Below are 13,233 nucleotides of genomic sequence, written 5' to 3' on the forward strand. Positions count from 1 at the left end.
TCAAGACTGCATCTCAACCAATAAAAACTGGTCATGGTGGTATTTGCCTGTCATCCCAGCTATGCAATAAGCATAAATAAGAGAATGGCAGTCCAGGCTGGCCTGGGAATAAATGCGAGAACCTATCTCAAAAACAACCAAAGTACAAGGGTTGTAAGCAGGGCTCAAGTGGTAAAGCACGAGGCCTTGAGTTCAAGCCCCAGTACACCAAAACAAAGAACAAACAACAAAAAACAATGATCCAACTTCATGGCTAATCTCTTCCCTTTCCACTGCCTATATGTGCCACTCATCTTGGACAATAATGAAGCAGTCCATTTGTCCAAGGCTCTTCTGCTCAATCCCAACTCCACTTGAGCTTTCACCATCACTCTTCCCCAGCTACTTCCTTGGATGTTAAAAAGGCTGGCCTTAAAGAATCTTCTTCTCATGTATTAATTAGACAAATGAGAACAGAAGTGACAATGCTGCTAACAGTCGTTGGCTCTAACTTCTAAAGGATTAAAAGTAGAGTGTTCTTCTCTCTTCTGGAGAAGCTTACAGCCCCAAATATATTTCTTTAGACATAGAATGTAAGACCAATTATCTTCTCCATGAGGACACTGATAAACTCATCTTTTTGCTATGGCATTTAGTCATTCCAGCAGATGGAAAAGTGACAGGATGAGAACAGCATATGGAAAAGGGAAAAGGAAATGGTGTCCTTGCACAGGATGAGCTGAGCCATTGTAGAAGAAAAGCACAGAAACAGTGCTGATGATGACAAGTTAATGATATAAGCCAAGGCCCCAAAACACTGAAAAAAAGCTTAGCACTTCTCTCACCTGACTACTTTCTATATTGTTGGAATTCCAACTCTCTAGCAGGCGACCAACAGCCATGGGAGCTGAGTGAAACAGGCTGACTCACACCTGTGCCGTCCTTTGCCCTTCCATTCAAGGAGGTAGTAGAAGTTCCTTGGTGGGAATCAGGAGAGCAAGAAATTACAAGAAATTTACAGGGGATGAGAGTTAGCTAAAAAAGTAAAATAATTATTTCATGTGTATTATTTGGAGCTAGATTTTGATCTTGTTTGATTTGATGCTTGCCTGGGATGTCTATTTGCCTTAAAGCATAATGTGAGTATTAAAATTATTTTATGAACATATATGTGTTATATAATATATATAAAATAATGTAACACATATAATTGTATGTATACATACAACTGTATGTATGTATATAATATTCTAACAGTATCATAATAGTATACATATAATACATATAATAGTATACAGCTCAAGATACAGGTTTAAAGGACATTATGTTATTGTCCTTAAATTTCTTGGATATTATTTTTACCTTCGGCTGGTTGTGAGGAATATCAGTTATGCCCACTGTAGGAAAAAATGAGTTTCATAATCTGAGGTTGAAACTATAGCCTTATTTGAGGAAGTAACAATCTTAAATGCTAGTTATTGTGCTGCCTATACACCAATATATCACCAGTCCTAGTTTCAGGGAATCTGAACCAAAGAAGTTTCAAAGTTCATCTTGTATCAGTGAGTCTTAGCACTTCCAACTAAGCTTTTTTTTTTTTTTGTAGTGAAAGTGATAAACTTTATTAGGAAAGGAATATACTTTCAATAGACTGAAAGCAGATCATCTCTACAAAGAGAATGAGAATGACTCCAAATAAGCTTTAACTAAAGCCAACTTTGAAAAAAAAACCAAAAAGTTGTAAGATATAGGATGTGATTTGGATCAGTTTGACATCAGGTAAAGGCTCAATGCAGATCTAACTCATCACAAAGATAAAAACATACGCTGAAGCCTATATACACCTTGTACAGTAACAGTTCAGCTTTCAGCATTGTTAAGACCAATCTATAATCTATAATCTATACTATCTTCTTAAGACACAAATTTTAAGAACTGTAAGCCTTTTTAAATTAAAGAAGGTTTCAACCATTTTACACCTTTTAGTTATGGCGCTACTATTTGGATTATGTTAGACAACTCTGAAAGCCACATTCATTCCTTAAGGTTTCCAGGATACTCTTCATTAAGGATAGTAAGTAATGTCTTAGAAGACTGAGACTGTTAATGCAGCTTTTCAAAGATATTCAACCAAAAACAGTTTAAGGAAACAAGGGACTCTCCTTCTCATATCTATGCTAACACTCAAGACTTTAGTGTAAGCTAAACAGTACTTTCCTAACATTCAAATATGTTTTCAGTTGTGCAACTAATTTTGAGCTTTATTTTAAGACTTATTCAGCTATAAAGAGCACTATTAGGGCTGGCAGAGTGGCTCAGGTAGTAGAACGCCTGCCTAGCAAGCCTGAGGCCCTGAGTTCAAACCCCCAGTACTGCCAAAAAAAAAAAAAAAAAAATAGCATTGTTAAATACACATGAAATGAACAAAAAAGTCCAAAACCTGCTTTTCTTCTCCATCACCTTCTTTTTTTAAACCGTTGTTACTCAGTAAACATGTACTGAATGAAGGCCAACTGAACAATTTTTAACTTTACCTGAAAGGAATAGAATTCCCCAAGTAGAATGGTTGTACACATACATATCCATAATTTGCTACTGCTAGAAGAAATAATTAGAGCAGTTCTTCTTTTATCCCAGGGGAATACATTCTGAGACACCCCCCCCCCGTGGATGTCTGAAGTCAGATTAGCATATATATACTGTTTTCTCCTATACAGATCTATGATAAAGTTTAATTTATAAATTAGGCACAATAAGAGAACAATAACAAGTGTAACAATTATTATAATACAAGTTTTTAAAAACTTATTATTTCTAGAATTTCTCATTTAGTATTTTTGAACTGTAGTTGACCACCAGTAACTAAAACTTCTAAAAGCAAAACTATAGATAAGGGGAGCTACTGTAAATTCATCTAAGGGATACAAACTTTTTTCTTTCAAGCCATACTCAGTGAAAGACTTGTAAATTCTTAGAGAGGATTCTTGATATACAACCCATTACAGTAAAAATTTGAGATTATCTTGGCTTTTGGCCAAGGGAATTTAATCTCTGGCAAAACCTGAAAGGCTGCATAACATTCTCACTTAAAATATGGGGGCACAGACCCTAAAGTGCATTACCATAGGAGTCATGAAATAAAGTATTAAGGAACTTGTTGTGAATCTCAATGACATGACATAGTCATGTTAATTTCGAGTTGGGTTTGAGTAATTTCAAACAAGACTATGTTTAAAAGGAGGATAGCACTGCTGCTGAAACATTTAAAGTTTTGCTATTCAAATTCTACATAGTATTTTCAAAAGTAAGTGGGCTGGTGGAATAGTTCAAGTGGCAGTGCCTGCCTTGCAAATGTGAGGCCCTGAGTTCAAACCCCAGTTCTGCAAAAACAAGGAAAAAAAAAAAAAAAGACTCCTTCTAAAATCAAAAGGTAACTCTACTCAATGCAGTTTAATCACTACCCCTCAGATTTGGCTTTTTTGTTTGTTTGTTCCAGGTTTTTTTTTTTTTGTGTGTGGTACTGGGGCTTGAACTCAGGGCCATCACCTTGAGCCACTCCACCAGCCCTATTTTTGTGAAGGGTTTTTCGAGATGAGGTCTCATGGAACTATTTACCCTGGCTGGGTTCAAACCACAATCCTTCTGATCTCTGCCTCCTAAGTAACTAGGATTACAGGAGTGAGCCACCTGCACCCGGCTACCCTTCAAGTTTGAACACTACCTAGTGATAGTAGTATTAACATATGAGGGTGGCTAAACTGAACATACACAACTAGTACTAGTAGTCTTGGGAATGCAGTGAACATCTTTCACTGATTTGCAACCATTACCATGAATGAGATAGCAGCTTAGTGGCTTAGTGGCTACATGGGCTCACTCCTGACTAAAACTCTGGGTCCAGAACAAGCAAGGTGTTTAACCTCTTGGTGCTTCTGTTTAGTCACCGGGTTGTTGGGAGGATTTAAATAAATCAAATCATTAAAACTCTTAGAGTAGTGCCTAGCACAGAGGTAAACCATACAAATATTGGCAGTTACAAATATTTGTTGTCTTCAGTCCTGGGTGGCATGATGTAACTGCCTCCAAAAAGTCATTTTATATACTGATGAGAATGAACACATAAAACACTTACTGAGCACAGGCTCTACTCTAGTCACTTTACATATAACAATGAGGAAAGAAGGTTCTGATATGGTCACTGCCAACAATCCTACAAACTTGTGTTTGTTCAGAATTGAGTTTCCATGTTTCTACCTGATTTCTTCCCTCAGCACAAAGTCAGTATGACATGCATACTTGCTGCCCAGTACTGCTGGCCAACTGCTTTAAGACAGGAGAAATTAACCAGCCACCTATAGGACTGTATGTGATGAAAGTACTCAGATAGGACTACTTCAAGAAGCTCACCACCTCAGAAGTTGTCCACCATCCTTACCTAGGTCTTAGGATTATGTGTAGGAGGTAAGCTATTGCTAATATTATGCCCTCTTAGTCCCCTAAAAATTATCATTTTAGAAGGACCAAATCCACATCACTGAAAGGGACTCACATTCATCCCAGCATAATATTATTGGAAATGGGGGTTAGAAATAACTAAGTGTACATGTAATTTTCTCATTCATTTTCAGTCAATGGCTAAATCTTAACATTCTGAAAATACAATCCTTCTAGCATGCAAAATAAGTATTTTTTAGCTGTCATAGGACTACCTGTCTTACACCAAGTGTTTACCAAACATTTCCCGATATCATATATGTAAAAAGTTGCAACTTATTAAATGTCTCATACCAAATATATCAAGAACTCCTTAAATTATGTTTAACATTCAAAATAGATGCACTACGATTTTTCTTTAAAACAACTATTACCAACATGCTAGCACTTTAGGTCAGTTTTAAGTTACTATATAAATTGAACACTTTAGAGAGATGAAGTGCCCCCACCCTTTTTTTTCTGATCCTCCCTCAATAAAATTAACCTCAATTGAAGCAAAAGAAAAAGAGTTTCATGCAAGTACTATGCAATGGATATTGATATGTAAAATCTTTCTAATAAATGCTTCCAAAGTAATTTAGCCCTATAAATGAGTCAGTCCCATACCTTAAGTACACAAATCTTTTTATTAGTCAAGTATCTTAAATGTTAAAACACCAAATTACACTGTACTCTTATTCTCCTTTAACAACTCTCACTAGAAGTCTTCCAAAACTCAAATCAGGATGTTTCCAGCAGATGTAGATGAAATCCATTCCAAGAAAGGCAACCATTTGATACTGCTAAATCTAAAATTTGCATAATTCAATGTAAACAACCCGCACACTTTATGGAGCTGGTCCCAAGCCTCAGAATCTTATCAGTTGCTTCACAAACTTTCCATATAATCCTCACTCAAAGCCTCTTGGTTGAGATAAATCCCATAGCATTCTAGCAGGTCAACTGCAGCAGTGTATGTACCAAGGATACTAGTGTTTTTCCTCACGATCCTATTTTAACCCGAGCACTTACTTGCAATTAAATCTCTGCAAAAAAAAAAAAAAAAAAAAAATTCACCTGAGACCATTCTTGCCATTTTAATAAAGGCCCAGTTTATCCTACCTGTCCGTGGCCTTGTCTCAGATCTAAGCGCATACTTCCAGAGAGAATGGTGGTGCTCCCAACATCAACAACCAGATCTGCTGCCAATCTGTCTGTCACCCGGGGCAGGAAGCGCAACCTAACGTGCATACTTGTGAGGGTGGTGCGTTTGGGTGTCTGTGCGGGAGCTGGGGGGGGAGGAAGGGGGACTTGGGGACGTGAATCAGACACGAATGGTGGTTGAACACTTTCAACTTGTAAGACGAGTTTTCTCAATGGGGCGAAAAAAATCCAAACAAGCCGAGACTCTTTCACCTTTTCAAAGCGCGGGAAGCTCCCACCCCCGGGTGTGCACCTTCAGGGTCACCAAAGCTCCCGGGATTTGAGAACCCCCCGCCCTCGCGGGGGAAGCCGGAGGTCGCCGGCGAGTCGGGGCCCACTCGGCGGCGCCCCGAGACCGCGCCCCGCGGACCCCCGGCCCCTCCCCCGCAGGCACGCTCCCCTCGGCCCGCGCGGGGCTCCCATGCCCGCCCCAGAGAGGGGTTCACCTGAGGCCGCGGGGACAGCCAGTAGGAAGTCTCCTCCTCGCGGGAACCCCGGCGAGGTGCCCCCGCGCAAACGCCCGCGTCCTGGCCGCGAGAAGGGGCGGAACCACGGCGTCCCCACTGCCCGCAAGATTACCTCGTAGCTTGCAACCGGATTTGTACTCCCCTCCCTCCTTCTCCGCAGCCGCCGGGCTGCAGCGGCCGCCCGGTCCGCCGCAGCAGCCTCTGAAAACGTCGCACGGCTCCAGAGGGGAGGGTCGGGGACGGAGAGGGGGCGTGAGGAAGGAGGGGCCTGGACGCCGAGCTCTGTGCGGCAGGAAGCGGCGACAGCTAGTCACCGATGCCTCTAAACTCTTACTTTCTGTTTCAGAAAAATAGAATTTAACCTTCGTTCTTGTCCTCCCGCCCCTCACACCAGCGACCGTTACCGGCAGGCGGCTCGCGCTGTGGCGGGACGGGCCAAGATCCCCCCTCAAGCGTCCTTGGCCCCGCCCCAAGCGACCCTGACTCCGCCCCCTACAGGCTCGCCCCAAGCAGCCCTCGAGAACCCTTGGCTCCTCCCCTCGGCCGCGAGCGTCCAGGCCCCGCCTCCCATAGGCCCCGCCTCCGGTGGGCCCTTACGCTCTCTGGCCCCGCCCTGGGCGCCCCTGGAGCGCTCTGGTCCCGCCCTCCGCGACCCCCTCTCCAGCGCTGCAAGCTCGGCATCTGTGCAGCAGTGGCCAAGGGGGCCTCCGTACTCTGCAGGCTGGCGGGCCTGTTGCGGGGCGGCTGCTTGGCGCCTCTACAATGTCTTTTTCCCGCTGTGCAGCTCCGATCCGCGGCCTGAGTGGGAAACGACCCCAAACGAAACCCGACCGCTGAGGACGGAGGGGCCCCTCGGAAATTTTTCCCCCAGTCTAAACGAGTCCCTTTCCCCCTACTCACGAGATTGAGCAGCCGTTTCCAGAATGAGCCTGGGTAGCCACTGGGCTGCTGGGTTTTTTTTTTGGGGGGGGCCCTACTAAAGTTCGACCTCTGCATGCCCCCCCATGAGGGGCTTCATTTTCTTCTCAGCACATTTGTGTTTGGGGCACTCCCCCACTCACCTCCACAGAGGAGCAGGGCAAGAGCTCCCACAAATTTGCTTCGTTTGTACCCTTCCAGAGTCTGCACTCCCAGTTTGGCGCTTTGCCTCCATAACCTTTCGAGAACTGACCTCTGGAGATGAAAAGTCCAGGTCCTACCAGCAGCCTTCAGAATCTATTTGAGGCCAGGCAAACTTTGCAACCCTCAATTGCAGGGCTGGGGGACCCCTCCACAGGTGACACTGGGCCGCACACCCCCACCTCCTAGGCGTGTTTCTCACCCCAACCTATTCTCGAAATAGACTTCCCAGCGGCGCACACTTTTCTCTGCCACCCACGACTTGCACATCTCTCCCAAACACATGTCCTCCACCGGCACGAACTCACCCGCAAGCACACCCCTCCGAGCGCCATGCTAGTGACTCATGGTCCCTAGGGTCAACCCCACCCTAGCACACACAACAAACTTCACTCCCCACCCTTATCTCCCGTCGTTTCCAAGACACTGGCGACAGTCCACTTCATTTCCTTCCTCATCGGCAGACTCTTCTCTTCCCCCTCAAATACTTCCCACCACCCCCCTCATCTTCATCCTCTCCCTCTTCCCTAAAAATGTGCTAATTAAAATGTAGTTTCCTCTTCCCACATATGAAGTGTGGAAAATGAATCTTGGCACAAATTGCGATTCATTTATCCTCGTTTTTCTCTCCACTGGACTAAGGCTATAGAAATTTTAGTCTACCACCATTGCCCGTTTGTTCAAAATCCAACCATGCCTTATTATTTTAAAATATGCTTTAAACAGTCGTGGGGAAGACTTCCTAGCTTTGGAGAGAAAATCGACATTTAGAAAATGCTTGGCCTGTCATTTTATTTGGCATTTTAAAATAGCTGCAGTATTTGAGAGAGATATTGGGAGTGGCTGGATGGTTTCTTGCATTTAAAAAGCAAAGAAAAATTTAAAAAGCTTTTGCATGCATCCAGGTTAGTCTTTTTATGAATATCAAAAAAAAGTATCTTCAAGGCACATTAGCACATAATAGTCTCCACTTCACAGGGCATTTGCCAGTCACAAACCTAGACCCCCACCATCACCAAAGGAGGACAAAATCACAGAATCATTTTAAAGAATGTCTGAAGTCTTTTTCCACGATCATTCCCTTTCCCACGGTTTGTGAACAAAATGGTAACAGAGCTGCTTACCCGCAGACGATCTCAGTCTTCCTTGTGTGCAGGGTGGTGGACGTGTGTGTCTGCCTTCGGTTACTAGGTGTGGATTCTGCAGTGCTGCACAGAACTCACTGCAGCTTCGGACCAGCGGCGGCAGCAGCAGCTTCAGCAGCTTCTCCCACTGCTGAGTAGTAAAGTGTGTGACTTAGTAGAGACTCCACAATTACCATTAGGCGCTTGCTTATAAGAAAAGAGGCGGAATCTTTCTTAAAGGAATGGGTTTTATTTTTCCTCTCCACTATTGCTTCATTCCAGGCAGAAAGGGTGGAATCAGGGAGATCAGGGAGTTTTTTTTTTTTTTTTTTTTTTTTGAGACTGAGCAAAGCAAGTTAGAGCGGTGGGAGGTCAAGGTTAAAATTAACTGGGTGAAGGAGGAACAAAGCATGGATTTTAGTGTGGGTCAAATGCTAGAAGCACTAGTGAGTGTTAAAGAGCCCCACTGACTTCACATGTTGGGGTGAATGGCAAAAATAAAGCCGTGTGCCTTGAAAGTGATTAGCAATTTGTGCTAATATTTAATTTCCAATCGTCGTACTAAAGTAACTATAGAAAGTGAGACTATTTAGTACTTAGTACAATGGAAGGACTAATAAGTAAAACCTGCTGATGTGACTTTGAGCAATGGATTCAAGTCCTACTAACACCTGTAAGCACATCTGGAACTTCAGTGAATGCCAGTTAGAAAATAGATTATTGAAAAATTTCAATATATACTTGTATATTATAAAACCACAATATTATTTATAGAAAAAACAAAAAATATAGTATCTAAAATAATGTTAGAAGATGTTAGCAGAGTACTATGCTATTTCAGTGGCAATTCAAAGCTCAACAAAATTAAGAAATTCAAGTGACTTAGCTTATTATAAATATGAATCTTCTATTTAGACTACTAAAATGTGTTGTGCTCATAAAAGTCTGCATTATAACCTCAAATTTATTTTTAATAATATTTCTTGATTTAAGCACTGAATATTTATGACTTTTCAGAGGTAAATGTGGAGATGTGGTCACAAACTGAATATAGAAAATATTCTGCCACTGATTTTCTTTGCATGATCTTTATGAATGATCTATATGGTTTTGAACAAGTATTTGGTCCTTAGTTCCCTATTTTTTATTTATTTTTTTGGTGGAACTAGAGTCTGAACTCAGGGCCTCACTCCTGCCAGGCAGGTGCTATACCATTTGAACCACCCGACAAGTCCTTCCCTGTTTTTTAAAATGTGGACGTTGCATTGAAATTTCTCAGGAATCTCTATAACATTCCAAAAATACTATGATTTAATTATGACATGCATATGTGTATATTTTTTGTTATTTTAATGCAAGTATGTTCCACTCAAGATTCCTTTTCCTGAAAACATGTATTAAACTACATCTTTATTTTAAATACACAACTAATTTGTTATTTGGTATTCTGAAATTATTTTGCAAATCAAATAATGATTTTATGAAGTGAATAAGCTTAATTTTATCTTAATTGTGATGGTATACCCAACTATGGCCAATTTTCCTGAAGTGGTACCCTACCATGTTGTTCAGAGTGCCCATGTATGTTAAATATAACTTCAATGTATGCTGAATGTAACTGAAACATGTTTAAAAGCTGCAGCATCATCAGTTGGTAGAGTTGGAACAGATTTTAGAGTTCATCTACTTCTATCATTTTACAAATTGAAGACATGGAAACCCAGAGAAGCAAAATGGGGAAAATGGTAAGGACAGAACAGGGTTAACTCTGGGTCTCCATTCTTTACACACACACACACACAGCAAATAAATAGTACATATGACCATGCACACTGTTTCAATACCCACTTTGGGGACTGAGCAGGGCCTGTCACAAAAACAACAAAATAGTTATACTTAATAACACTATTTGTGTACATTTAGGATAAACTAAAAACATATCAAACAAGTACTTAAAATCAGTATAAATAGTAACTCAAGTTTTATCTTCAGGTTTGGAGATGTTTGTGCAGAAAGGAAAGAAAATTTTCCAGGGGACTGTTTAATAATAATATAAAAAAAGACCTCCCCCTCACCACCACCTCCATCCTACCCTTCACTCCACCCCCGCCCCCACCCCCCACCAGGGAACCCACACTACCCATTAGCAAACTCTTGTTTATCTTCCAACCAAATGACAGGGCCTTCAGCTACTCTGTGGGTTGTTTCCTTGCACACATTAGTGCCTCTTTCCTTTTGTACACATCTTCAAGCATGCCTGCAGAGAGGAAAGGTTCTTTTTGGAGCCAGGGAGGGGAAACTATTGCAAAAACTCATTTCTGGCCTTTGGAAATTCTTTTCTGGTACTGAAAGCTTTAGGCTGTATGTTAATATTTTCTCTTAAATCTTGGTCTGGTATTCCTATTTGGGAACCTTGCACCAACCTGAGCCAGTCTCCCTAATTTCAAGGAAGCAGTAGGGTTAAAAATGAGTGCCATATTAAATGACATGGCAAACTTATCACCTTGATTGAAAAACTAAACAAATAAAAAATAAAGCCCCCTACAAGGAGAGAATTAAGGAAAATTAGTTGCCAAGTTTCCTTCAACTGTTTTTGTTTATCTTTCTTTTCCTTTTTTCATTTCATTTACTAGGTGGTAATGAGCAATGAATAAAATGGTGACTAGCTATATAATTCAAAACAATCCTTCCAAAATATTAAATGCATCTCTTTGTATCTTCCCAAAGTGCTGAGCAGTCTCTTACAGAAAGGCACTTAATAAATACTTTTAAAAAATGAATACACCATTTAGCGAATGAATTGCCCCAAAATACCCTGAAACAGATTACAGAGTGTTTTTGTTTGTTTTTAATTTGCATTGTGGGAAACAACTGACTCCATTCTCTACCTCCCCTTTCTAACACAGTCATGATCTAAAAGACACAATCTCCTTTCTGTGGAGCTCTATAGGCATGCCTGATTTGTATTCTCCAATTAAATTGTAGCCACGAATCTCCACAGGAACTCTGGGTAAATCAAACAGTGGCAGGGACCCTTTCTGCCAAGAAAGCACAGGCTTAAGTTTCAGAATGCTGGTGTTCTGGTTCTAGTTGTGAGATCTACTGGTCGTCTGACCTTGAACAAGTTTCCTGACATCCTGTGCCTCAGTTTAACCATCTTTTAAGTGGTAGTGGTAGATTATATTGCCTTCTCTACCCACTTCATAGCGTTGTTGTGAAGTTCAAATGAGATATATAAATATAAAAATGCTTTGAAAAGTTCAAAGCACTGCATAAATATAAGGTATTAGTCCAGGCAGATGAATTTTAAATCAATTACCTAGTTCAAGGTAATTGGACAAGGGACATCACATACACTAAACAACCTGTTTTACTACTTGTTTCAGAAAGCAAACAGGTTTCTTTCTACACACACACACACACACACACACACACACATACCTGCTACTCCCAATTTAACAACTCAGCCTTGAGGATTTCATGGGTTGGGAAATAGGCATCTGAAATTGAATATGAAGAGCCAAGAATTTATACAGAGAGCTCTCCCTAGCTCACTCCCTAAAATTTACCTTTTAAAAGTTTTCAGACAGAAAAGTAAGCTTAACGAAGCACAGCTGTCTTTTCATATTACGTAATGTCATGTGTTTAATCAGTTGGGTAGATGAGCCATTCATCTGAAATTTGGCCATGCTGCATACATTTTGATCACTTTTTTATGCCAAACCTGTCTGGAAAGTACTTGGGGAACAAGGTAGGGAGGACTGACAAGGAACTCATGCTAATGAGTTCTCCATTCCCCAAGGAGATATAATCAGGGCAAAATACTCAAGGATTCATCAACATTTTATTAGCACTATGTGACCTAGATGGTTTGTTTTAAAGGAATTACCTCAGCTAAATGCTGACATATCCTTATACAACTGTTTAAATAATCAGACTTTGTAAATTCAATGAAATAGCCTCCTTTTTTTTTAAGTGTTAATTCTCATTTATCCATCTTTATTTGGTAACGTTAAGTCATCATGATTAAATAAATAAGCAAACAACTGCTACAAATAAGATATTCCTAATGAGAGGCCCACTCATAGGTAGTACATAAAAACTCATGAATTTAAGAGTTATCAGTTTCCACATAAACTGTAAAAATGAGTGCAAAGGATATGATTATTACGTGAAACCTAAAATAAAGCAGTTGGGTATACATCTTTTCATCTCAAGGTCATGTGTCTTAACTTTAGCTGCTAATCTTTAGTGTATATATATATATATATACATGATCTTAAAACAGGTATTTTAATTCTTCTCACTGTGTTTCTACCATGAAGTCAGGCACCATCCACAACAGAATCACTTGGAGGGTTTCCTAAAATATTGATTCCTGGGCCCTACCCCAAGGTCTTTTAGGAAGAATTAGAATTTGAATCTTCTAGCATGGGGGCTCTTTACTGAGGATTTTTAAAGCACCCCAGTTGATTCTCAGGTGCAACAGTTTGAGCACTGCTAATTCGGCAAACAGTGTAGTGCTATAGCAACTCAGCAACACAATAGGTGAATTTCAGGTGACTTTCTTTTCCCTTAGCAGATAAGGAGGAACCTGGCTGCACCTTTTCTACTGTGTAAACTTGGGCAAGGTACTTAATCTCCCTGGGCCTAGCACCCTCACCTGCAAGATAATACCTGTCTGACAGAGCTGTTGTATCCAATGAAATAACACATGGAGTTTCTATTCTAATGCTTGATGCATAACGGAAGTGAAGTCTAAGTTCAAAAATGAGTTTCCAGGTGCATTCTTCTTGCACAATGGTCTTAGTATGCTCTACTTTGTAGAGTAATATGAACTAGTAATGTAATGAGAGCTAATATTTTGA

The 13,233-nt window shown here is 40.8% G+C and overlaps 1 protein-coding gene across 6 annotated transcripts in view; it reads right to left on the bottom strand.

Moving 5' to 3' along the window:
- Window positions 1–8,546, bottom strand: part of Add3 (adducin 3) — a 138,816-nt gene extending 130,270 nt beyond the window's left edge. For 2 of the 6 annotated variants that reach the window (XM_020183105.2, XM_020183099.2), the window contains exon 1: window positions 8,366–8,546. The gene's annotated coding sequence lies outside the window, so the exon portion shown is untranslated. Of the gene's footprint in view, window positions 1–6,101; window positions 6,423–7,183; window positions 7,209–7,549; window positions 7,574–8,365 lie in introns of those variants that run through there. The other 4 variants (XM_074078339.1, XM_020183101.2, XM_020183095.2 and 1 more) reach the window with 4 other exon arrangements.
- Window positions 8,547–13,233: the final 4,687 nt, after the last annotated feature.

Source organism: Castor canadensis, chromosome 7 (genome assembly GCF_047511655.1).
Source record: "Castor canadensis chromosome 7, mCasCan1.hap1v2, whole genome shotgun sequence".
NCBI lineage: Eukaryota > Metazoa > Chordata > Mammalia > Rodentia > Castoridae > Castor > Castor canadensis.